Source organism: Aethalodelphis obliquidens, unplaced genomic scaffold (assembly GCF_003676395.1).
Source record: "Aethalodelphis obliquidens isolate GAN/ISIS:26980383/991018 unplaced genomic scaffold, ASM367639v1 scaffold12, whole genome shotgun sequence".
NCBI classification, from domain to species: Eukaryota; Metazoa; Chordata; class Mammalia; order Artiodactyla; family Delphinidae; genus Aethalodelphis; species Aethalodelphis obliquidens.
In genome coordinates this window covers 11,788,055-11,813,777 of record NW_020837956.1, presented here as the reverse complement: position 1 = coordinate 11,813,777, position 25,723 = coordinate 11,788,055, and positions in this window count along the sequence as shown.

Here is a 25,723-nt window from a genome sequence, read left to right as displayed (position 1 = left end):
TACCAAATTCATTGATTAGCTCTAATAGTTTTCTGGTAGTATCGTTAGAATTCTCTATGTATAGTATCATGTCATCTGCAAACAGTGACAGCTTTACTTCTTCTTTTCCGATTTGGATTCCTTTTATTTCCTTTTCTTCTCTGATTGGTGTGGCTAACACTTCCAAAACTGTGTTGAATAATAGTGGTGAGAGTGGGCAACCTTGTCTTGTTCCTGATCTTAGAGGAAATGCTTTCAGTTTATCACCATTGAGGATGATGTTGGCTGTGGGTTTGTCATATATGGCCTTTATCATGTTGAGGAAAGTTCCCTCTATGCCTACTTTCTGCAGGGTTTTTATCGTAAATGGGTGTTGAATTTTGTCGAAAGCTTTCTCTGCATCTATTGAGATGATCATATGGTTTTTCTCCTTCAATTTGTTAATATGGTGTATCACGTTGATTGATTTGCATATATTGAAGAATCCTTGCATTCCTGGAATAAACCCCATTTGATCATGGTGTATGATCCTTTTACTGTGCTGTTGGATTCTGTTTGCTAGTATTTTGTTGAGGATTTTTGCATCTATGCTCATCAGTGATATTGGCCTGTAGTTTTCTTTCTTGTCTGGTTTTGGTATCAGGGTGATGGTGGCCTCATAGAATGAGTTTGGGAGTGTTCCTCCCTCTGCTATATTTTGGAAGAGTTTGAGAAGCATAGGTGTTAGCTCTTCTCTAAATGTTTGATAGAATTCTCCTGTGAAGCCATCTGGTCTTGGGCTTTTGTTCATTGGAAGATTTTTCATCACAGTTTCTATTTCAGTGGTTATGATTGATCTCTTTATATTTTCTATTCCTGGTTCAGTCTTGGAAGGTTGTGCTTTTCTAAGAATTTGTCCAGTTTCTCCAGGTTGTCCATTATATCGGCATATTGTTGCTTGTAGTAATCTCTCATAATCCTTTGTATTTCTGCAGTGTCAGTTGTTACTTCTCCTTTTTCATTTCTAATTCTATTGATTAGGCTCTTCTCTCTTTTTTTCTTGATGTGTCTGGCTAATGGTTTATCAATTTTGTTCATCTCCTTTTAGTTTTATTTATCTTTGCTATTGTTTCCTTCATTTCTTTTCCATTCTGTTCTGATCTGATCTTTATGATTTTTTTCCTTCTGCTAACTTTCGTTTTTTTTTTTTGTTCTTTCTCTAATTGCTTTAGGTGTAATGTTAGGTTGTTTATTTGAGATGTTTCTTGTTTCTTGATGTAGGACTCTATTGCTATAAACTTCCCTCTTAGAAGTGCTTTTGCTTCATCCCATAGTTTTGGGTCGTTGTTTTTTCATTGTCATTTGTTTCTAGGTATTTTTTGATTTCCTCTTGGATTTCTTCAGTGATGTCTTGGTTTTTTAGTAGCATATTGTTTAGGCTCCATGTGTTTGTATTTTTTACGTATTTTTCCTTATAATTGGTATCTAGTCTCACAGCGTTGTGGTTGGAAAAGATACTTGATACGGTTTCAATTTCTTAAATTTACCAAGGCTTGATTTGTGACCCAAGATATGATCTATCCTGGAGAATGTTCCATGAGCACTTGAGAAGAATGTGTATTCTGTTGTTTTTGGATGGAATGTCCTATAAATATCAATTAAGTCCATCTTGTTTAATGTATCATTTAAAGCTTGTTTTCCTTATTTATTTTCATTTGGATGATCTGTCCATTGGTGAAAGTGGGGTGTTAAAATCCCCTACTATGATTGTGTTACTGTCAATTTCCCCTTTTATAGCTGTTAGTATTATGCCTTATGTATTGAGGTGCTCCTATGTTGGGTGCATAAATATTTACAGTTGTTATATCTTCTTCTTGGATTGATTCCTTGATCATTACGGAGTGGTGTCCTTCTTTGTCTCTTGTAATAATGTTTATTTTAAAGTCTATTTTGTCTGATATGAGAATTGCTACTCCAGCTTTCTTTTGGTTTCCATTTTCATGGAATATCTTTTTCCATCCCCTCACTTTCAGTCTGTATGTGTCCCTCGCTCTGAAGTGAGTCTCTTGTAGACAGCCTACATACAGGTCTTGTTTTTGTATCCGTTCAGCCAGTCTATGTCTTTCGGTGGGAGCATTTAATCCATTTACACTTAAAGTAATTATCAATATGTATGTTCCTATTACCATTTTCTTAATTGTTTTGGGTTTGTTATTGTAGGTCTTTTCCTTCTCTTCTGTTTCCTGCCTAGAGAAGTTCCTTTAGATGTTGTTGTAAAGCTGGTTTGGTGGTGCTGAATTTTCTTAACTTTTGCTTGTTTGTAAAGGTTTTAATTCCTCCATTTAATCTGAATGAGATCCTTGCTGGGTAGAGTAATCTTGGTTGTAGGGTTTTCCCTTTCATCACTTTAAATATGTCCTGCCACTCCTTTCTGGCTTGCAGAGTTTCTGCTGAAAGATCAGCTGTTAACCTTATGGGGATTCCCTTATATGTTATTTGTTTTTTTTTTCCCTTTCTGCTTTTAATATCTTTTCTTTGTATTTAATTTTTGACAGTTTGATTAATATGTGTCTTGGCATGTTTCTCCTTGGATTTATCCTGTCTGGGACTGTCTGTGCTTCCTGGATTTGATTGACTATTTCCTTTCCCATGTTAGGGAAGTTTTCAACTATAATCTTTTCAAATATTTTCTCAGACCCTTCCTATTTCTCTTCTTCTTCTGGGACCCCTATAATTTGAATGTTGGTGCATTTAATATTGTCCCATAAGTCTCTGAGACTGTCCTCAATTCTTTTCATTCTTTCTTCTTTATTCTGCTCTGTGGTAGTTATTTCCACTATTTTATCTTCCAGGTCACTTATCCGTTCTTCTGCCTCAGTTATTCTGCTATTGATTCCTTCTAGAGAATTTTTAATTTCATTTATTGTGTTGTTCATCATTGCTTGTTTGCTCTTTAATTCTTCTAGGTCCTCATTAAGCATTTCTTGTATTTTCTCCATTCTATTTCCAAGATTTTGGATTATGTTTACTATCATTACTCTGAATTCTTTTTTCAGGTAGACTGCCTATTTCCTCTTCATCTGTTTGGTCTGGTGGGTTTTTTCACCTTGCTCCTTCATCTGCTGTGTGTTTCTCTGTCTTCTCATTTTGCTTAACTTACTGTGTTTGGGATCTTCTTTTTGCAGCCTGCAGGTTTGTAGTTCCCGTTGTTTTGGGTGTCTGCCCCCGGTGGCTAAGGTCAGTTCAGTGGGTTATGTAGGCTTCCTGGTAGGGGGGACTGGTGACTGTGTTCTGGTGGATGAGGCTGGATCTTGTCTTTCTGCTGGGCAGGACCACGTCCCGTGATGTGTTTTGGGGTGCCTGTGACCTTATTATGATTTTAGGCAGCCTCTCTGCTAATGGGTGAGGTTGTTTCCTCTCTTGCTAGTTGTTTGGCATAGAGTGTCCAGCACTGTAGCTTGCTGGTCGTTGAGTGGAGCTAGGTCTTAGCGTTGAGATGGGGGATCTCTAGTAGGGCTTTTTCCATTTGATATTACGTGGAGCCGGAGGTCTCTGGTGGACCAATGTCCTGAACCTGGCTCTCCCACCTCAGAGGCACAGGCCTGACACCTGGCTGGAGCGTGAAGACCTTGTCAGCCACACGGCTTTTGGGAAGTCTGAGGTCTTCTGCCAGCGTTTGGTAGGTGTTCTGTAGGAGTTGTTCCACATGTAGATGTATTTCTGATGTATTTGTGAGGAAGAAGGTGATCTCTACGTCTTAATCCTCCGCCATCTTGAAGGTCTCTCACAGACGCTTTTAATAGTGTTATTACTGTGAATTTTTTCCGTCACTCTTCCTGAACTTGGCTTTCAAGCTCTTCATGATTAGTCCATTCAGCCTTCCAGAGCTCTAGAGGAGACTTTCAGCACCCCACCTAGGTGGCGGCGGCTTCCAGGCCCTACTGGCTGCACCACTCTGCCTGCTGCTTCCCCAGGAAAACATGGCCGCTGGGCTCCCCATTTTAGTTTTTTTTTTTTTTTTGCGGTACGCGGGCCTCTCACTGTTGTGGCCTCTCCTGTTGCGGAGCACAGGCTCCGGAAACGCAGGCTCAGCGGCCATGGCTCACGGGCCCAGCTGCTCTGCGGCATGTGGGATCTTCCCGGACCGGGGCACGAACCCATGTCCCCTGCCTCAGCAGGCGGACTCTCAACCACTGCGCCACCAGGGAAGCCCCCCATTTTAGCTTTTAAGGCACCTCATTCTGTTTTCTTTTAAAAGTGTTTTATTTTTACTTTTCTGAAATATTTCTTTGGAATATTTTACAGTTAGATTCACCACATTTTAAAATGCATATCAACTTTACTGATAATAGCTTTTGCCATTGTGATTTTTACCAGTGTTATTGAGATATAATTGATATATAACATTGTACAGGTTTAAGGGATACACCAGATTGAGTTGATACTTATATATTGCAAAATGATTAACACAATAGTATTAGCTAACACCTCCATCACTTCACATAATTACCATTTCTTTTTTGTGGTGAGAACATTTCAGATCTATTTCTTAGCAACTTTCAAGTATATAATACAATATTACAAACTATAATCACCATGTTGTACATTAGATCCCCAGACAATCTCTCCATTTTTTTTTTTTTTTGCCACACCCAGCCCCTGGTGACAACCCCTCTATTGCTATGATGTTGGCATTTTTAGATTCCACGTATAAGTGAGATCATAGAGTATTTGTTTTTCTCTGACTTATTTTACTAGCATAATGCCCTCAAGGTCAATCCATGTTGTTGTAAATGGAAGGATTTCCTTCTTTCTCATGGCTGAATAATACTCCATGGATCTGTTGATGGACACTTAGGTTGTTTCCATATGTTGGCTATTGTGAATAGTGCTGCAGTGAATGTGGAGTGCAGGTATCTCTTCAAGATCCTGTTTTTATTTCCTTTGGCTATACGCCCAGGAGTGGGATTGCTGGACCTTATGGTAGTTCTATTTTTAATTTTTTGAGCAAATTTTACACTGTTTCCTATGACGGGTATATTATTTTATATTTCTGCCTATCTTTTCTCCACATCCTCACCAATGTTCATCTCTTTTAGATGACAGCCATCTTAATAAGTGTGAGGTGATATCTCATTGTGGGTTTTTGTTTTTGTTTTTTTTTTTTTTGCGGTACGTGGGCCTCTCACTGTTGTGGCCTCTCCCGTTGCGGAGCACAGGCTCTGGACACTTAGACTCAGCGGCCATGGCTCACGGGCCCAGCCACTGCGCAGCATGTGGGATCTTCCCGGACCGGGGCATGAACCGGAGTCCCCTGCATCGGCAGGCGGACTCAACCATTGCACCACCAGGGAAGCCCTCATTGTGGTTTTGATTTGCATTTCCCTGATGCTTAGTGATGCTGAGAACCCTTTCATATACCTGTTTCTATTTGTATGTCTTCTTCGGAAAAATATTCAATTCCTCTGCCCATTGTATAATTGGATTGTGTTTTTGCTATTCAGCAAATTCTTCACATATTTTGCATATTAACCCCTTATCAGATATATGATTGGCAAATATTTTCTCCTATTATGTAAGGTTACCTTTTCATTTTATAGGTTCTTTTGCTATGCAAAAGCTTTTTAGTTTGATGTAGTCCCACTTATTAATTTTTGCTTTTGTTGCTTGTGCTTTTGGCATCATATCCAAAAAATCATTGCCACTGTAAGAGAGTGGTTTTCCTATGTTTTCAAGTCTTTAATCTATTTTGAGTTAATTTTTGAGAGTTGTGTAAGGTAACAGTTCAGTTGCATTCTTCTGCATCTGATTATCCAGTTTTCCCAACACCGCTTATTGAAGAGACTGTCCTTTTGCCATTGAGTATTCTGGGCCCCCTTGTCAAATATTTGTTGACTGTATATGTGAGGGTTCTGATTCCATTGGTTAGTGTGTCTATTTTTATGCCAGTACCATACTATTTTTGCTATAGCTTTGTATGATAAGTTTGAAATCAGGAAGTGTGATGTCTCCAGCTTTATTCTTTCTCAGGATTACTTTGGCTATTCAGAGGTTTTTTGTTTGTTTCCATACAAATTTTAGGATTATTTTCTCTATTTCTGTGAAAAATGCCATTGGAATTTTGATAGGGTTTGCATTGAATCTATAGATGGCTTTGGGTAGTATGGACATGATAACAATATTCTTCTGATCCATGAACACAAGGTATCTTTCCATTTGTTTGTGCCTTTAATTTCTTTCAACAAAGTCTTATTATTTTCCATATAAAGATTTTTCACTTCCTTGATTAAATTTATTCCTAAGTAGTTTTTTTGTGTGATGCTACTGTGAATGGGGTTATTTCTTTTTCAGTTATTTTGTGTTAGTGTATAGAAATACAACTGGTTTCTGTATGTTAATCTTGTATCTTGCAACTTTAGCGAATTTGTTGATTAGTTCTAACAGATTTTTTTTTTTTTTGGTAGAATCTTTAGGATTTTCTGTACAAAAGGTGATATCATCTGCAAACAGAGACAGTTTTACTTCTTCCTTTTTGATTTGGCTGACTTTTATTTCTTTTTTTGCCTGATTACTCTGGCTAGGACTTTTAATACAGTCATCCTTCAGTATCTGCAGGGGACTGGTTTCAGGAGCCCTGCAGATACCAAAATCCATGGATTCTCAACTCCCTTATATGAAATGGTGTATTTGCCTATACCTATGTACATCCTCCCATATACTTTAAATCATCTCTAGATTATGATACCTAATACAGTGTAGATGCTGTGTAAAAAACAATGTAAACACTGTGTAAATAGTTGCCAGTGTACTGCAAATTCAAGTTTCGCTTTTTGGAATTTTCTGGAATTTTTCCTCCAAACATTTTTTGATTTACTGTTGGTTGAATCTGTGGGTGTGGAACCCATGGATATGAAGGGCTGATTCTACTGTGTTGAATGAAAGTGGAGAGAATGGGTACATTTCTCTTGTTCCTGATTTTAGAGGAAAAGTTTTCAACCTTTCACCACTGAGTATAATGTTAGCTGTAGGCTTGTCATATATGACCTTCATTATGTTGAGGTATGTTCCTTCTATACCAATATAACATTTATTGATTTTGCATATGTTGAACCATTCTGGCATTGCAGGGATAAATCCTGCATGATCATGATGTATTATCCTTTTAATATGCTGTTGAAGTTGGTTTTCTAATATTTTGTTGAGAATTTTTTGCATCTATATTCACCAGGTATTTTAGCCTGTAGTTTTCTTTCCTCATAGTATCATTATCTGGTTTTGGTATCAGTATAATGGTGACTTCATAAAATGAGTTTGAGAATATTCTCTCCTCTTCAATTTTTTGGAAGAGTTTGTGAAGGATTCGTGTTAATTCTTTAAATGTTTAGTAGAATTCACCAGTGAAACCATCTGGTCCTGCACTTTTCTTTGTTGGGAAGTTTTTAATTACTGATTCATTCTCCTTACTCATTATTGGTCTGTTCAGGTGTTCTATTTCTTTATGATTCAGTGTTGGTAGGGTGTATGTTTCTAGAAATGTATCCATTTCTTCTAGGCGTTCCAATTTGTTGACATAATCATTCATAATGGTCTCTTTATGATCCTTTGTATGATATCAGTGACAAGGTCTCCTCTGATTTTATTTATTTGGTCTTTCCTACTTAGTCTAGTTAAGATTGGTCAATTTTGTGTATTTTTTCAGGAAAGCAGTTATTAGTTTTATGGATCTTTTCTACTATTTTTTCTGGGGTCTATTTCATTTATTTCTGCTCTGATCTTTATTTCCTTCATTTTGCTAACATTGGACTTAGTTTGTTCTTGCTTTTCTAGTTCTTTGAGGTGTAAAGTTAGGTTGTTTGAGATCTTCTTTCTTTATGTAGGCATTTATCACTGCAAACTTTCTCTTAGAACTGCCTTTGTAGCATCTCACAGGTTTTTGGGTGTTGTATTTCCATTTTTATTTGTTTCAAGATATTTTTTGATATCCATTTTGGTTTCCTCTCTGACCCATTTGTTGTTCAGGAATGTGAACAACTGTATGTTGGTGAATTTTCCAGCTTTCCTTCTGTTATTGATATCTAGTTTCATGTCATTGTGGTGGGAAAAGATACTTGGTATGATTTCAGTCTTCTTAAGTTTGCTAAGACTTACTTTGTGACCTGTCATATGAACTCTCCTGGAGAATGTTCTGTGTGTGCTTAAGAAGAGTATATTATGCTGCTGTTAAATGGAATGTCTGTTTATGTCTCGTAGGTCCATTTGGTCTAAAAAATAGTTCAAATCCAAAATTTTTTCGTTTTTTATGTATGATTGATCTATTCATTGTTGAAAGTGGGATATTCAATTCCCTACTATTATTGTAGTGTTGTCTATTTCTTCCTTCAGATCTTTTAGCACTTGGGAGTGGTGGCGAACTCCCTCACCTTTTGTTTGTCCTGGAAAGCATTTATCTCATCTTCAGTTATGAAAGAAATCTTTGCTGGGTAAAATGTTCTTGGTTGGCAGTTTTTTTTCCTTCAGCACTTTGAATATATACCATCCCATTCTCCTCTGACCTGTAAGGTTTCTGCTGAGAAATCTTATAGCCTTATTGGGGGTTTCCTTGTAAGTTACATGATTGCTGCTTTAAGATTCTTTTTCATTTTGATCTTTGATATTTTTATTGTAATGTTTCTTGGAGAGTGTCCCTTTAGGTTGATTTTTATTTGGTGATCTATCAGCTTAACTTGGATGTTCTCTGCTATCATTTCTTTAAATAAGCTTTCTACTCCCGTCTCCTTCTTCTCCTATGGGAACTACAATAATTAAAAAATTGTGACTTTTGATGGTAATCCATAGATCACATAGGCTTCACTGCTTATCATTTTTTTCTTTGTTTTCCTCTGATTGGATCATTTCAAATTCCTGTCTTGTATCTCACAGATTTTTTTTTTCTGCTTGATCCATTCTGCTTTTGATGCCCTCTATTGAATTTATTTATTCTTCAGCTCTAAAATTTCTATTTGGTTCTTTTTTATGATTTTTCTTGTTCTGTTCATGTATTGCTTTCCTGATTTTGTTACATTGTCTCTGTATTTTATTGTGGCTCACTGAGTTTCTTTAAAACAGCTACTTTTAATTCTTAATGGCTAAGTCACAGATGTCCATGTCTTTAGGTTTGGTCACTGGAAAACTGTAATGCTTTGGTGTCATGTTATATTGATTTTTCACATTCCTTGAAGTTCTGCATTGCAGTTTGTGTTTGGAGTAGCGGTCACCTCCTCTAGTCTTTAATAACTGCTTTCTGGAGAGAGATGACTTCCATTAGTTTTGCTAGAGATTCTGAAGCTATCTCAGACCTTCTATGGGTAACCAGCCCCATGCTTCCTCCCTCTTGTTGCAGAACTCTTAAACTGGTATGACTTTTCCAGATCCTGCAACACACCAGGTTGAGTGCTGACAGCCTCTTGTGTTTTTCCAAAGATGATGCTGAAATTCAAGTTTTGGTCTCTCTGGGTCTGGTAGATTTGGACTGGCTTTTTGTGCATGCTACTAGCTGTCTGCCAAATGTTGTTCTTGCTGCCACTGTTGGGAGCATGCACAGGGAGCCAGCCACAGGATGGGAGGGTCTGTGGGTGAGCCATGCAGAGTTCTGTGGGGTGCCCATGGGCCAGATGGGGAGATCTGTGGATGAGACATTCCCAGCAACTCATGGACACGATTCTTGATGAAGTTTCTGATGGAGTTAGTTCCTTTAATGCTCTCCTAGAGACATATCTGCCATTCTCCCAGTCTCTTCTGCCCCCTCCCCTTACCTCCCAGTCGTGTAGCTCAAAATCATTACTCTGGATGGGATGAGAGAGACATTAACCTCTTTGGCAGCATCCTGCATAGCTGGAGAACCCTGTTGCTCACTCACATACGCTCTCTTTCTCTTGCAGGAGAAATCACAGGCAAGAGAAGATCTCTTGGCCCTAACCTGTGCCATATTGGAGGAGGGGTGATGTGAGTAAAGTCAAGTTGTTTTCCTGACCCACTTCAATGCATCCAAACTCATATTTTTTTTTGCTTCACCGGTGTACTGGAACTTCTACTCTGGAAACTCGGACTTCCACAAAGAATCTCTCATCCATGGGTGAGTGTTTAAGACAATGTTTTCCAGGCGCTCTTGGACTATGGCTGAGAGGTCACAGCACCTTCTCCATACACTGCACAAAGCTGTTTTTGCATTTCAGTTGCGTTTTTACCTTTCTTGAAATAATAAAGCATGATAGGCCGAAAGAAAAAAAAATCTGGAATCAGATCACAGGCTACTGCAAAGTCCATAGGTGAGACTGAGGTCTGTCTGCCTGTTACTTGATTTATGGGTAGGTGAGACGTCCAGGGTCCCTTGGTGTATGGTGCTGGATGCAGATCCCTCAAGAGCACTTTTGTCCATGGATGAATGCTGAATTTTGAGAGGGAGGGTTTGGAAGGGAACAAAAGTGAGGGACATCTTGTGCCACCATGATGCTGATATCACCTCCAAGTACCACATTCTCGTAATGTTTCCAAAAATCTTCTCTTGGAGCATGATAGTTCATAGTTCTTTTCAAAGATTCTTCTCTTCTCTGCATTATCTCTGACTCTTCCTTGTATCTTTGCTTTTTCTGTTTGTTTTGGATTGTGTCTTCATTTTAGAGGTATTTCTTAAATATCTGGTTGTCCTTGGCTGTGCATTTTGAGAGTGGGGCATTGAAATGCTCCTTGGAAAGTTTCATGTGATCATGGGGCTTGCCCACTTTTGTGATCAGGTGTCACCTAGACATTTCATTGTGGAGTGGTGGATGCAAAATATTAATATATTTAGGTCTTTCTCTTGAGTTGTAGTTTTTCCTAGGGATGATTCTCCAATCTTCTGGCTGAGGAGCATATGCCTGGCTGCTTTGCCTTTTAGGAGTTAAATTGGAAAAAGAACTAGGGATTTCATATTCAGCATGTGGGTTTTCACTGAATTCCCATAATCTCAGAGGCACTTGGTACCTCCAAGGAATTCCTGAGCCTAAGGAATTTGCCCTGCCTTTCTTTCTTTCTTTCTTTCTATCTATCTATCTATCTATTTATTTATGGCTGCATTGGGTCTTTGTTGCTGCATGCAGGCTTTTTCTAGTTGTGGTGAGCGGGGGCTACTCTTCATTGTGGTGCATGGGCTTCTCATTATGGTGGCTTCTCTTGTTGTGGAGCAGGACTCTAGGCATGTGGGTTCAGTAGTTGTGGCTCACGGGCTCTAGAGCACAGGCTAAGTAGTTGTGACGCACGGGCTTGGTTCCTCCGCCACATGTGGGATCTTCCCTGACCAGCGATCGAACCCGTGTCCCGTGCATTGGCGGGTGGATTCTTAACCACTGCACCACGAGGGAAGTCCCTGCCCTGCCTTTTAAAATTTTTTTTATTTTTGCGGTACACGGGGCTCTCACTGTTGTGGCCTCTCCCGTTGCGGAGCACAGGCTCCGGACGCGCAGGCTCAGCGGCCATGGCTCACGGGCCCAGCCGCTCCGCGGCATGTGGGATCTTCCCAGACCGGGGCACGAACCCGTGTCCCCTGCATCGGCAGGCGGACTCTCAATCACTGTGCCACCAGGGAAGCCCCCTGCCCTGCCTTTTGAAATGAATTCACTGTAATCTCAGTGGAATTGGAAGTGAAAATAAATGTGTTCAAGTTATGTTTAATTGGAAGCCCAAGGCTGATATTCAGTTTTATGGAAAATTCACATATACAATTTCTGTAGGAGGACTTTAGCTCTAAGGGGCATATGTAGTTTGAGAAGCAGCTGATCAATTAGTGATTCTCTGGCACCAAAGAATTTTAAAGTAGTTAAGGGCTCAGAGATGAATGCCTTCTAAGACCTCTGGCCAGGGATATGGGTTTTCAAAATGTACTAAGGATATAATTTAGGATATGAAAGAATTTGAGGACACGACACTCTCTTTGTTGTATTCAAGGTCTTGAGCTTATATTCAATCTGCGTTGTCTCCAAATTATTTTGTCTTCAGCTTTGCAGACTGGACCCCCCCTTACAGTTGCTGAGGCAGTATGTTATACTTGTCAAAGCCTTTTCATGTATATTTGACCTTCAGGTTTTCTTTCAATTATGAAAAATAAATGTGTAACATACAGATGTACTGTTAATGCTTCAGTAGTTAAAAAAAAAAAAAAGCTTCACAAATATCAAATTGGTTATATATTAGTGTCTTGGGTGACAGTCCTAACAGTGGGGTGGGTAGAAGTTGAAAACCGCTCATTTTAGAGTTTCAGAAGAGCAGCTACTTAACCAGACGTTCATAATCATTCTTTATTCTGAACACCATCATCCCCCATCCTGTGGGCCTTGAGCTGAAGACAGAGCAAATTTTCTTCTGGACTTCAAAAGGGTTGAGGCTTCTTGGCCCCCCGAAGCTAAACTGTTTGACTTTATAATTTAAAGTGTGTCTTTACAGCAAACAGAATTGCACCTCAGGATCATTTTTCCTAGAATGTGCTTCTTTTCTATGCATAAATTTGGATTTCCCTGTATCAGTATAGTCTTGCCTTTGCTCTGGATAAGTTCATGTGTATTTAAGCTGCTGCTGATAGGAGAGAAGAAGCTGAGACCTGCCATGGCTGGAAACATGTGCAGATATGATCTTTACCTCATGTGTCCTGAGTCTGGTGCAGCTCTGTCCAAGCTAGACTGTTGAGGTCCCAAATCTTTACATTAAAGACTCAATATCCAGGAATCTAAAAAATAAAACAAATGAATGTATACAACAAAATGGAAAGAGAGTCACAGATACAGAAAACGAACTGGTGGTTACCAGTGGGGAGAGGAAGTGGAGTAGGAACAAGATGGGGGTATGGGATTAAGAGATACATACTGCTATGTATAAACTCGATAAACAACAAGGATATATTGTACAGCATAGGAAACTTTAACAAAAGAAGTGGATATCCAGGCTTGGGCATCTGTACAAATGCTTGTGTATTTATGGGCTTACTCAAAGGAAGACCCTAGAGCAAGACCTTAGCTTGGAGGTTTTCCCTCGAAAGGGAGAGGCTGGTCCAAGGTCATGGAATGAACACTAGGAAGTGAGAAATAAACTTGTTTGTCTTTCTGGGCCTTGGGATTAGGAACTTGTTTTATTGAAAACCAGGATATGTTTAAGGACATTCCACTAGCGTACATGTGTGGTTCATAAGCAGGTTCCTAAAACATGGTCTAGATGGGAGAGGTAGTTATGGATCTCTTGAAATTAGTGTTGGGTCTTGGCTTGTAGGTTTTGTGGGCACCGTATCTAAAAGCAGTTTCAATTTTACTGCCTTCTTTTTTTAAAAAATTATTTTATTTATTTACTTGGCTGTGCCAGGTCTTCGTTGCGGCATGTGGGATCTTTAGTTGCAGAGTGCAGGACCTTTAGTTGTGGCATGCGAGCTCTTAGTTACAGCATGCATGCGGGATCTAGTTCCCTGACCAGGGATTGAACCTGGGCCCCTGAATTGGGAGTGCAGAGTCTTAACCGCTGGACCACTTTATTTCTTTTTCTTCAACCCCTCTATTATCCTCAAAACAGCAAAAAAATTTTGTTTATTTGATCTGTTTTAACTGGAACTCGAGGAAGCATCTGTACCCAGGTTTTAGACGAAGCAGTCTAAAGGAGAGGAGTGGCAACCTCTGATGAGGTGGCAGGAGGTCATATATGCTGGAGCAAGTGATGGTCCACAGATAGAAGCCTGAAGCCAGGGGACAATCAGGATGGATTTGAAGAGTGTGAAACATTTCCTAGGGAGTCCAGAATACCTGAGGATGATTTAACCAGGCAAATGGAATAAGGATCTCAGATATCATCATTTGGTGAATGGGGATACATGAGAGAGAAGGACTGTGCTGGTTATACTGATAAAACAAATTACTTTGTAGTTTTCATCCCCCCTTTTTAAATACAAGATAGGCTTTATTCTTTTGCTGTGTTCTTCTAAACCCTTATTGAACAGCAGGTGTGAATTACAATTCTTAATGACTTTCTCTTTCCCTTCTCTCTTTTTTTTTTTTTTTTTTTTTTTGGTGGTACACGGGCCTCTCACTGCTGTGGCCTCTCCCGCTGTGGAGCACAGGCTCCGGATGCGCAGGCTCAGCGGCCATGGCTCACGGGCCCAGCCGCTCCGCGGCACGTGGGACCTTCCCGGACCGGGGCATGAACCCGTGTCCCCCGCATCGGCAGGCGGACCCTCAACCACTGCGCCACCAGGGAAGCCCTCCCTTCTCTTTTTAATGAGATACCAACAAATGTTTTCTTGTTCCCTTTTGTGTCTAGTCTGCTCCCACTCACCAGTCCTAAATCCTTCACACACAGTTTTAAGGTCTCTAGTACCTTTGAAGAAACTGCTGCTGCTCCTTCTTTCTCATCTCCACCCCCATCTCTTGAGCAGGTACTGTACCCCCCTCCTTTTTGCTTGACCTTTATTGTTGGCCTTAACAAAAAAATTATGTATAACTTCCTACATGCTATCTCTACTTTCCCTAATTCTTCTCAATTTTTGAAGATTCTTCAGGAAGTCCCTACAAGCTCTGCTAAACCCTGAGACTTTAACCAGTACATCAGGATCTGCTGCTTGCACTCACGTGTATCTGCTCTATCTCTGGGCCATCAGTGTTTCCATCCTCTGCTTGGCTGTGTGTTTACTTTGCTCAGGGCTTTTCCTGTTAGCACTTCATCTCTAGGCTTAGGGAAGCCACAAGAAGCTCACCTTTCGCAAAATGTCTGAAGAACCCCAGCCTAAATCACTCCGTTTCTTTCTTGTAGGTGTAAACCTTCTTTGTAAAGGTACTTCAGACACCGGTCGCCTGGTTTTCCTTTTTGTTTTTGTTTCTGATCTATTTTTTTCATTGCCAAATCTCTACTCCTTAGTGCAGTGCCTGGCACGTAGATGCTCAAGAAATGCTTGTGGAATGAATGAATGAACGAACGTAAGATGAACCAGAACTCTGTCCCAGTTCTAAATTCTCAAGAAAGGAGGTGGGCCTGACTCTAGATAATTTCAGAGTAGATCAGGATTCTCTGGCGCCCTCCTTTCTAAATTTTATTCTGCGGTCTCCAACCCTCGAGAATTCCATGCTTCTCTAAAGTCTTCATAATGTTGCCCGTGAAAGCCTTCCTCTCACCTATGTGAGGAGTGAATGGTGACCAAGCAGTCACCCTGTCAGGCAGGGTGTGGTTGCTTTACAGGTACTATGTAACTGGATTCCTACAATAAACTTCGGAGGTAATTGATTTCATTTCCATTTGTCAAATGAGGAAACTGAGGTACAGAAAGGTGAGATCCTTGGCCAGTGTTCCACATTTGGGAATCTTGTTAGGATCCAGGATTTGAATGTAAGTAGAATAAACCAGGGCCCATACCCTTTACAGTTATGCTATCATCTTTTCCCGCTCCAGGTTCCAGAACATTCTTGCCATCTGTTTCCTTAATGTTAGCATTAAACACACACACACACACACACACACACACACACACACACACACACGAAACTACCGGATTTATGCAATGAGGAAACACTCATGAAATAATTAATGATTTTCCTTTTAATAATTAAGAAGATATTGGCACCCTAAACATTGTGATGGTTTTTGGTTTGTGACTGTGATCTAATGATAGTTGACTGTTTTATAGCATACACTTAAAATTATTAGTATGTTTATAAATACTTTGTATCATAATAGTCTAGAAACCCCATCTTTTCATTGGTTAGTCATCTCTTCTGCACTCGCCACACCCCCTCACCCCTGCATTTATTAAACACCTTTTGAGAGTTGGGCACCATACTAGACACTGGGATTATAAAGATTCTCAAACACTTACGTACAGATTCCTCCCCATTTTAAATCTCCTCAATGTCTTGTCGTTTGGGGAGGTTTAACTGCAAACACCTATGCGTGACTTAAAACCCTTCATGACCTGGCTCCTGCCTCCCTCCCTCCATTTTCATCTCTTCCTTATTCTCTACTCCCTACCTACTTCCTGCCCTTGAATAAATGAACTGTCCTGAACTTCTTTTAATGATTCTTTCCTCCCCAGGTTTAACATATGTCATTCCTCTTCCTGAAACACTATTCTCCACAGTGCCTAAACTCGATATTTAGTTTTTGGCTTGGAAACCACTCTGTGCAGGAAGCTTTTCTGACCCCCAGAGTTTGGGTTAGGGAGCCCTTCTCACCACTTCCACGTACCCTGCGCTTCACTGATTATAGGCAGGCGGGGTCTCTCTCCCTCTTCTCACCATTTTATACCTTCAGGTAGCACACAGCACTGTTCCAGGTAGAGACATGGTAGTCTGGTGGAGAGGCGTGGAAGGGGATCAGGTGTTTGGTTTTGAGTTTTACAGTGTTATTGTCTACTGTCTTTAATTAGAGGAAAGCATCAGTTATTTTATTATATATTTCCTTCCAAATAACTATTAGTATTAGCTTCATTTGTCTTTGCCTTTCTGGAATGACCACAGTTCAGCCCGTAGTCCTCTCTCTTCTTTGAGCTCAGTGTATGCTAAAACTTTACAGAAAGCCAAAAGAATTGGTGACAGGAAACCCCTTATTTTGGCAAAATTGTTGTATTAGACATCTGGGATGTGAAGTTTCTTGCTAACTTCAAACTCCCTTTGTCTAATGTTGTTGTTCTTTAGAAGAAACAGGGAGCCGCCCTGGAATCTCTAGGATTATCACAGGGCCAATGAAACCACCACTGAGGTTCCCACAAGTGTCTGGATGGAGTTTCCAGCTGTTCTACAAGCTACAAGCTGACCACTCTCTTGGCCCCGGCTGTCGGGAGTAGGGTGGGAAGTCTAAATTCCAGACGAGGGTTGGGGTCCTTGGAACAATGATGAGCTCCTTCCAGCATTGCTTCTTAGTGGGAGAGGATGAAGGGAACTATTTGTTTTCTTTCCTGTCTCTACAACGGACTCAGTTGGATTTAACTTTATGAAAAATGCAACAATGACAAGTCATTTCTTAGAACTACTCATATGTGTAATTCCTAGGCATCATAAGAATGCTATCTATGTGTGTCTTAGGAGGTATGAAATTAACTTTGTTGGGAGTTCTATTTAATTACAAAACAAAGTTTCATATGTGCTCAGCCTTTACAGTTTGACGTTTATGTTAACTTAAAAAAATTTTTTTTTAAATCAAGAAAGTATTATTTCTCAGTCTGTCACTTCTCGTGACTCAGCTGTTAAAATTCTGAGCAAGGGTGATACATCCAAATGGTGTGCAGGGGAATGCTGCTGTCGTAAGGAGAAGAGAAAATATTTTCTTGGGACGGTCAAATGTCACCTGCTTAACATTTGACCCGGTTCATGCTTATAGCAGGACAAAGGTGGAGCTATAGAGGGGGAAAGAAGTACCAACCAGAAGCACCATTTTTCTCCCTAGCTCCCTTCCGGAGTGACCTCTAGGACTCCAGCTTTGATTTCGGCCTGCCTTTTCCTTATGACCTCCACCGAATTCAGGAGTGAGTGGAGCATCTATTCTCCTGGCCGTGGTTGTCAAGTGCTCACTTCCAGTGCGGGGATGGACCTGCTGCTCCTCTTCTCAGAGCTGCCTTATCCCAGCTCCCTCTTCTGCTTCCTGCCCACTGCAACCACGAATGACTGCAGTTCCCATAGCCACGCTGAGCCTCAAGGCCATGGCTGTTCCGCACATGAAATCTGCCCAATAGTGAAGCCAACAGAAAAAAAGCAGAGCTCAGAGCTGAAAATAGAGGTAGTCATGGTTATACCGTTTGGACCCTCAGATCCAGCCATATGTGAAGCCAGCCCTACCTTTTAGACATTATGGTGATGCTAGATTTAATAGCATTTTGACAGCCTTCAAATCTCAGCTCATAAGGGCTCAACTCATTTTGTCAGTACTGTAGTCATAAAAAACCCTGACTCCTTTCCTAGCAGCTGATGCATGCTTATTTATTGACAGTCCTACCTGGACCCATGGCGGTGGTGTCAATAAATAGAAGTCTTTATTTGCGGCTCTAAGTTCTTCTTTTTTTTCTTTTGGCTGCATTACGGGGCAGATTCCATGTGGCATCAATGAAGGCCACTAGCTCAGGACTCTCATCCTCCTAGCTTCAGTGCCCCAGCAGAAAGAAAGCAGTTTTTTTCTTATAGAACTGGTAGAAAGATCCCAGAGAAGATCCTGACGGGCTTGGCTCCAATCAGAGACTAATCCTTAAAACAATCATAGTACTGGAGGTGGGGGACTTATTGATAGGACCTGCCTCCAGCCTTCTTCAAGGCTGAAGAAGAAAGGGATTTGGGGAATATCTGTCCATTTGTTTGCTACAGGGCTATCCTTTGCCTTAATCTTGGCATTGAACCCAGGTCCCTGGGAAGTTCATGAAGACTCTCATGTTTCTGGGAAGAGTGGGCTGTGTCCTCCCACCTCTAGAAGGCTTGCTGCCTCCCTCACAGGTTTCTCTCCCTGGTGTGAATACCACGGCTGTGCCTGTCGAACATTTTCTGTCTTATCCTGGTTTTAAATCAAAGCCTGAGGCAGAGGCTTCTGTGCTACTTCTTTATTAGAGAATATAATCCCGGGGAACAGGAGGGAAGGAAAATGGAAATGAGTCAGGAAAGGAGGGAAAGCCAGTATAAAGGTACATTATTAAGCCCACCACCACTTGGTGTCAAGAGCAACTGGGAGCTCAGTCTTGCAGGATCATCTCAGAGATTGTACAGATGACTGGTCTGCAAGAAAAGACTGTCTTACTCCAAGGGATGAAGTGAGAAGAATTCATCCACTGGCTCCTGCCTGCCCTTGGTCAAAAGTTAACCTCATGGGTGTTGATACCTCTGAACATCTTGGATGTGCGTACATGGGCTCTGCGGCATGTCCCATCTTAGTAACAACAGGAAACCCTGGGCAGGAGGCAAGAAGTACATGGTGCAGGTATGAGAACAGATGTTGTATTTGGCTCCTATAATACAAAATGGTGCCTTCTCTGGGAGGGGAGGGCACAAGTCCAGTCAGTCAGAGGATCTTTCAAGGAATAGGCAGCTCAAACTCTGAAAAGACTTGGTTGGACAAGAAGGTTAATGGCGCAAATGACAGTTGCTAATTAATATGTATCATCTCCCTCCTCCACCATCTCTTCTAGATTTCTCCTACCTGTGGCCAACACTTGAGTAGGTCTGCTGTGTCCCAGTAAGAGGACTCAAACCTTCATTCCTGATGTTTTCTGTGCGTTGTTTGTGTCAGGCTGTGATTGCTACAGTTGTCTGTTTACTGTTATTACTGACTGAGAAGCACCAAGGGATGTTCTAGGGAATCCTCTGCTTCTAGACGTGCTCCTCCTTCATCCATTGTGTGGCAGCTACCTCAGGTCCTCATGGCGGTCAGGGTTGATTGCTCTTATCAGTAGGATGATTCTCTTCTTTGTCAGTAGCATAAGGAAGTCAGTGATCTATGGTATTACAGTGAGGAATTCACTGGAACCATTATGTGTTACATGATGGAAAAATTTGTTCTTCACACTGCTCACTTTTTCCCTACCCGCACCCTGAATTAGGACATAGGATGAGAAACACAGATTCCACAGTGGGTCATCAGGAGTGACAATTAAAGGGGCCGATCCTATTCGTACCCCTTGGTTCTTGGACTCCCGTATTGTACATATTGGGAACACAGCCCTTTTGGTTAAATACATATACCACATTTTAGACAAGAAAGCTTCAACTCCATAAGAGTAGTCTTCAACCTGGCACTTTAGCTGAGGCTTTAACAGCCTGTTTTGTTAGGTTGACTGCTTTTGGGTGATGAGCAGTTGATCACATGTTCATGTACCTATTGTTGAGTGTTCTTGAAGAGAAATGGGTCTCTTGGTCCAAGGCAATGTTACATGGGATGTCATGTCAGGAGAAGAGACATTATGAAAGTCCATGGGAGCTGATATTGGCAGAGGCTCTGTAGTGTAGCAGGGAGGGAAAACATATATGCAGAGTAGACACACACTCTGGTTGGGATAAATTGCTATCTCCTCGATGGTGGAATGGATATGGTTAACTCGTCATCAAACAGTTGGCTGGTCCCCTCCAAAATGGTGCCGTATGAGGGCTCAGCTTTAGTCTTTCCTTCTGGCAGTCTGTGCATTCAGCAGTAGTAGAACTGGATCAGTGTTGCTGAGAAGGAGTCTGTGCTGAGGGGTCCTTGTACAGCCTCCATTCCCACCACCATGATGGCTCTGTTCATGGGCTCATCATGCCACCTGTGATACGCAAGGAGACAGCCTGGCTGACATCCACAGGACAGGTCATTCCTATCGTGTGGTCTTTGAGAGTCTCCTTTATGGTGAATCCTCTCTGGAGGACACTCACATTCTCTGGAGGACGTGAGATATAACCTTTGCATACTTTGTGCCCGTGCTCAAGTGTCCATCATTATCTCTCTCACAGGCCTCTTTCTCCCCAATATTCTAATCTTTTCCTTCTGGGACCCTGACCAGCCAGCCAATTCATTGCCCAGGATTCCTTGTATAAATATACTTTAGGCGATTTCTCCATACAAAGTGAATGATAAAATATACTGCTCATGGCTCTGCCCACTAGGATTTCATTAACCACTGCCCTTTAAGGCCCTTCCGGGGTGGGCAGGCCCGGAATCCTCGGAAGCAGGAGTGAGGGAAAGGGGAAGTGAAGCAAGGAAGGTGGACAATCTAACATGACGATGCATTACCCAGGTGACATTGGCCCTATACATGACCATTTCTCAGGATGGTCTGTTTGGGGAGGGAGGGAGGGAGAAGACTTTGTCCACTGGTCAGAGTATCACCTTGAGTGTTAATTCTTATGTAATTTTGCATTGTATGTGTGTGGGTTTCAACTGGGTCCTGTAGTGTCTCAATCTTCCATGATACGGGTGTGTGGTAAGATGCTGTTGGGTTGTACCCAAATGAGATTGGTCAGATTTCCCACAGAGCTGGTAGCTACTGCAGCCACTGAGGTTAGAACAAGTGGCCAAATGCCCTGGGCATAGATGAATACAAGAGGGCGTGACATGGTGCATAAGAAGTGTCTGATTCTTCTTCCCTCCTTATGGAAAGCTTCCTTGTAGAGTGATGGTCTATTCCATACAACCCCCATGGCTCTGCAAACACCTCTGAGAAGTAGGCAGGTATGCTACTGGGGCACATATAATGTATCCCCAGGCAAGGCTGAGGACACAAAGCGGAATAAGACCTGGTCAGTTTTTTCTCTCAAGGAGTTTGAAGTCCATTATATCCTCATTTGACAGATGGGAAAATGAAACAAAAGAGATGGTGATTTTCTTCAAGTCATTCAACCAGAACTTGGCAGAGCTGGACCTGTTAACATTTTATGACTACCATTCCAAATAAATTGTGCTGCTGGTACCAGTTACTGGAGTATTAAAACAGAAAATGACTGGCAAGCATGGGTTCATGACTCATTGCACAGTTTCAAGTTTAAACAATGCTTCACAGTACATGAGATTTTAAGTTCTTCTGTGATAATACCACCAAAGGTAGATTGTTTTTTATAAATGCTAATTTGCAGCAGGTGAGAGGACTGACAAATTTATTGTCAAAGGGCATCTATCCATCTGATTGCAAAAAACAAATACCAATTGTAATATCTTTAGAAAATAGTTATAACCAAAAAATACAAATAAAGCAAATAACACCATATATAATCTTTTTGACCTTTATATGTTGTGACTATCTTTCTAAATCATTTAAAATTTGACTATATCTTCATTTTAATGACTTTATAGTATTCCATTATATGGTTATATCATAATGTGTTTAACAGTTATTTATTGGTGGACATCAATTTTTTTCAGTGTTTCGGTATTAAAAAAAATAATGGTTAAATAGCCAGAGAGGTTTATCTTTGTGAAATCCATGATTTTTTAAATAATAACTTCTTCATCATGAAACTCCTGATTCAAAATGTATGCACTCTGATACGTACACATATGAGAGTGTCCATTTCCTTCCTAATTTGCCAGCCTCGGGTATTATAATTTTTAAATATTTGCTCATGTGATAGGAGAAAAATATAAAAATACAAATCCTTATTTTAATGACCGCAGAGAAAGCTTTATTTTGCTAAAAGATAACAGGACTTCTAGTCCAAACAAGGACAAAATTAACATGTTTATCTGACAGTTACGTGTATTCATTGTTGTAAAGTTTTTCAAAAGTGGCTACAGTTGTTTCCCTCACCATATCCGACTTTCGCGATGTGATTTTGCCGAATCTTCCGTCAAGAAGTAGAGTCCATTTCCTCACTCCTTGGATCTGGGTTGGACTTGTGTTGGTTCACAAATTGGCTCCCATACATAGAGGGCAAGGAGAGATGGAGGAAAGTGGCAGACCACTCCAGATTGGTAGCTGGCAGGTTTAATGAGCAAGGGAACTTACATATGGGGCTTGTCTTAGGCGGCTGCAAGACGAGTAGATTTCCCCACCCAACCGCTGGAATCTTAAAAGTTGCTGTAGAGACCTTAACCACAGCTGGATGGTCTCCACAACAGCTTACTTTCTCAAGGGTGCATCCTTGTCCTTGAAGTGGCTGCTAGTGTGGGAATAGTAGGTGGGACCTCCATTCCAAGAAGAGGTGAGGTCATGAGGAGCCTCCAGTTATCTAGGTCAGCCAGCAGTCATGTCCTCTCGATGACCACCTCCAACAACTTGTGACTTGCTTTGGCCGCTAGAATGTAGCAAGTGGTTTGCTCTCTCCGAGCCTAGGCCCCAAGAGGCTTTTACACTTTCATCTGCCATCTTGGAATCACCATGTGAATAGGCCCAGGTCGCCTACTGGGTGATGAGAGATCCATAGGCCGGGGACTCCGTCATGCCAGCAGCCAAACGGTCAACCCCCAGAAGCAGAACTGGGTAGCTGATCTGTAGTTGAGCACAAACGTGTGAATGAGTCCAGCTGAGATCAGAACCGTTCAGGTAAGCAAAGCCTAAATTGCTGACCCTTAGATTCCTGAGAAAAATAAATGATCACTGTTCTACATTACCGCGTTTCGAGATAGTTTGTTACCCAGCAGAAGTTAACTGAAGCACTCATCACAGTATTATGGTGGAGAAGGTAACTTTCATATGTGATGAAAAGTGATCTTAGTTGAAAAATAGGATGAGTGTTGTTTCAATAACGAAAAGATCAGTTCTTTATAAGCATGGCATTATAACTTATAAAGTGATGAAAATGAAAATAAGAAGTTGTGCACCCTGTCAGTTATTAAACATTTATGAATCCATTTCCCCTGTAATTATCCTCGGGAACTATTTTAGGTGGGCAATTCTGAGAGACTGTTGACTGAGAATATGATTCTATAGGGTTTAGTCTTAACTCTGGAACAAGAAAGCCATGTGAGTTGAGAAGTGAGCGCTTTATATTTGTGGACCTCATTTTTTACAACTGCAACATAAAGAACTTGGAATAACAGCAACAGTAGCTAAGATTTATTGACTGCTTAGTCAGTGTGACAGGCTCTGTTCTATGGACTTTCATGCATTATCTAATTTCTTACAGTGGTGCTTCAAATTTCTCACCCATAAAAGATAAAACACTGTCTTCTCTGTGGTCAGGATTAAATGAAGTGGCCCTAAATCATCTCTGGGCTTTAATGGTCCTGTCTGATGCTGATCGATATTTTCTTTATAAGGCAATATAACTAAACGCAATACTTTGTCTTTATTTACCACATTGATTGCTAAATAATTATGAGGTAGGCATTTTTTTTTTAACAGGTCTTTGCTTCATTCACTGGGGATCTTTTGGGAGTGGAGTTCTCAAGCCAATGTCAATAAATCTTATATCAGCAGTATGTGGATGACTCGAAGGTCTAGGTCAGCCCTTGGCTCAGTTTTGGGAAAAGTCAATTTCAGGGAAAACCTGAGAAATGTTGCCATTTGTATGACTTTAAAGATGGACTATTTTGAGTGATTTTCATACCAACAGATGCCACGGTGGGGACAATTTGCACCCATCAGAGGCAGACTGTCACTTGCTGGGATTCCTGAACACATAAAAAGCGCTAACTATAAGGGGAAAATTTGACTTCCGGACTCTGAGTTAGGAATGTCTCTTTATTAACAGACACTATTTAGAGAATGATAAGGCAAATTGCAGAGTGGGAGATGGCATTTGCACTACCTACAAACATAAATATTCTTACCCCACATGGCAATAAGAAAAAGATGTGTGAATAGAAAAATGGGCAAAATACTTGAACAGGCACTTACAAATACCCAAAATGTCAATAAACACATTAAAAGGTACTTGAAATCGTCAGTCATGGGGGAATTACGTTAAATCACAATAACTGGAATGGCTAAAATGTACAAGGCAATACCAGATGTTTGCAAAGATGTAGAGGGACTGGAATTTGCAAATACTGTTGATGGGAGTGTCCATGTGTACAATAGCTTTGGAAAACGGCTACATGTACTGACAGTGAAGGCATGTACATCCTCTCAACCAGTTATTTTACTCCCGGTTGTAACTCAAGAGGAAATGTGTACCTTATGTTCACCAGAAGACATGTGTAAGAATGTTTATGGAAATGCTACTTGCAATAGAACAAAGCTGGATATAACCAAATGTCCATTAAAAGCAGGTAAACAGTGGTATATTCATAACCTGTAGTGCTTTATAGTAATAAAGAATAAACTGCTACATGCGACAACATGGATAAACCTTATAGACCTGTTTAGTAGAAAAAGGCACAAAAGAGTCCATACTGCATGATTCCATATATAAAGCTCAAAAGCAGGCACAACAAACCTATGGTGTTCAAAGTCCAGATAATTGTTATTTGGGGGGAGGCGGATGATGAGTGGGCGGAGCAAATGTTTATCTTGGGGATTTGAATGGCTGGGAAAGGACGTGAGGGGCTTCTGAGGCGCTGCAAATGTTCTATTTCTTGATCTGAGGGGAAATCATACACACGTGTTCACTCTGAATATTTAATGAGTCGTTTATAACTCGTGTGTGTCTCTGTTCATGACACTTGAGTGGGTAAGTTCATCTTTTTAAGTAAATGAACTTATGGGAGCTTTTGGAAAGTGTCCCACAGAACAGCCATGGGTTGTAAATAGCAATGGCACCCAGATATGGCCCAAGCAGAGTGAGCTGTTTCACGAGAAGGACCGGCATGTTGGTACCCGGTACTGGCTCTCGAGTGGTTTTGGAATCAAGTAACTCAGAAGGGGCCAGGCCCAGGCACTTTGGCTCGGGTTGGTGATGCAGCATATAGGCAAAGATCACGAGTGGGGGGCCTGGGGGGTTGTGGAACTGCTGGTGGGTAAATCCTGTGAATTCAGAGAGCAACGATGAGGTCAGAGAGGAAGGAGTAAACGCCGAAGAGAGTGGGAGAGTCGAGAGTGACATCCAAATACCCCGGGCATATAGAAGGTGGTGTGGATAGGAATGCAGATTGACAAGATGTTTTAGCCTGCCTGTTGATCCAAGGGCAGCAACTGTTTGCTCTGGTGGGTGAGAAGTGTCCTCCCTGGTGAGGAAAAGGCTATTTGGCTCCTCAAAGTGAGGCAAGATTTGCTAGGGACCAGGTGGTTGAAGCAAAGAAGGAGGGTGAGAACTCTCTAGGGCAGGAGAGCTCAGTTTTAATGATTGGATGATTCAGGAAGGAAGGAGAGTTACTTCTTATCATTCTGTCAGTGGCAAGGGAAAATGTATTGCTGTGTGGGTGCTGTGCAAAATAATTAGGACCAAAACCATATAATTGGAAGATGTCCTAC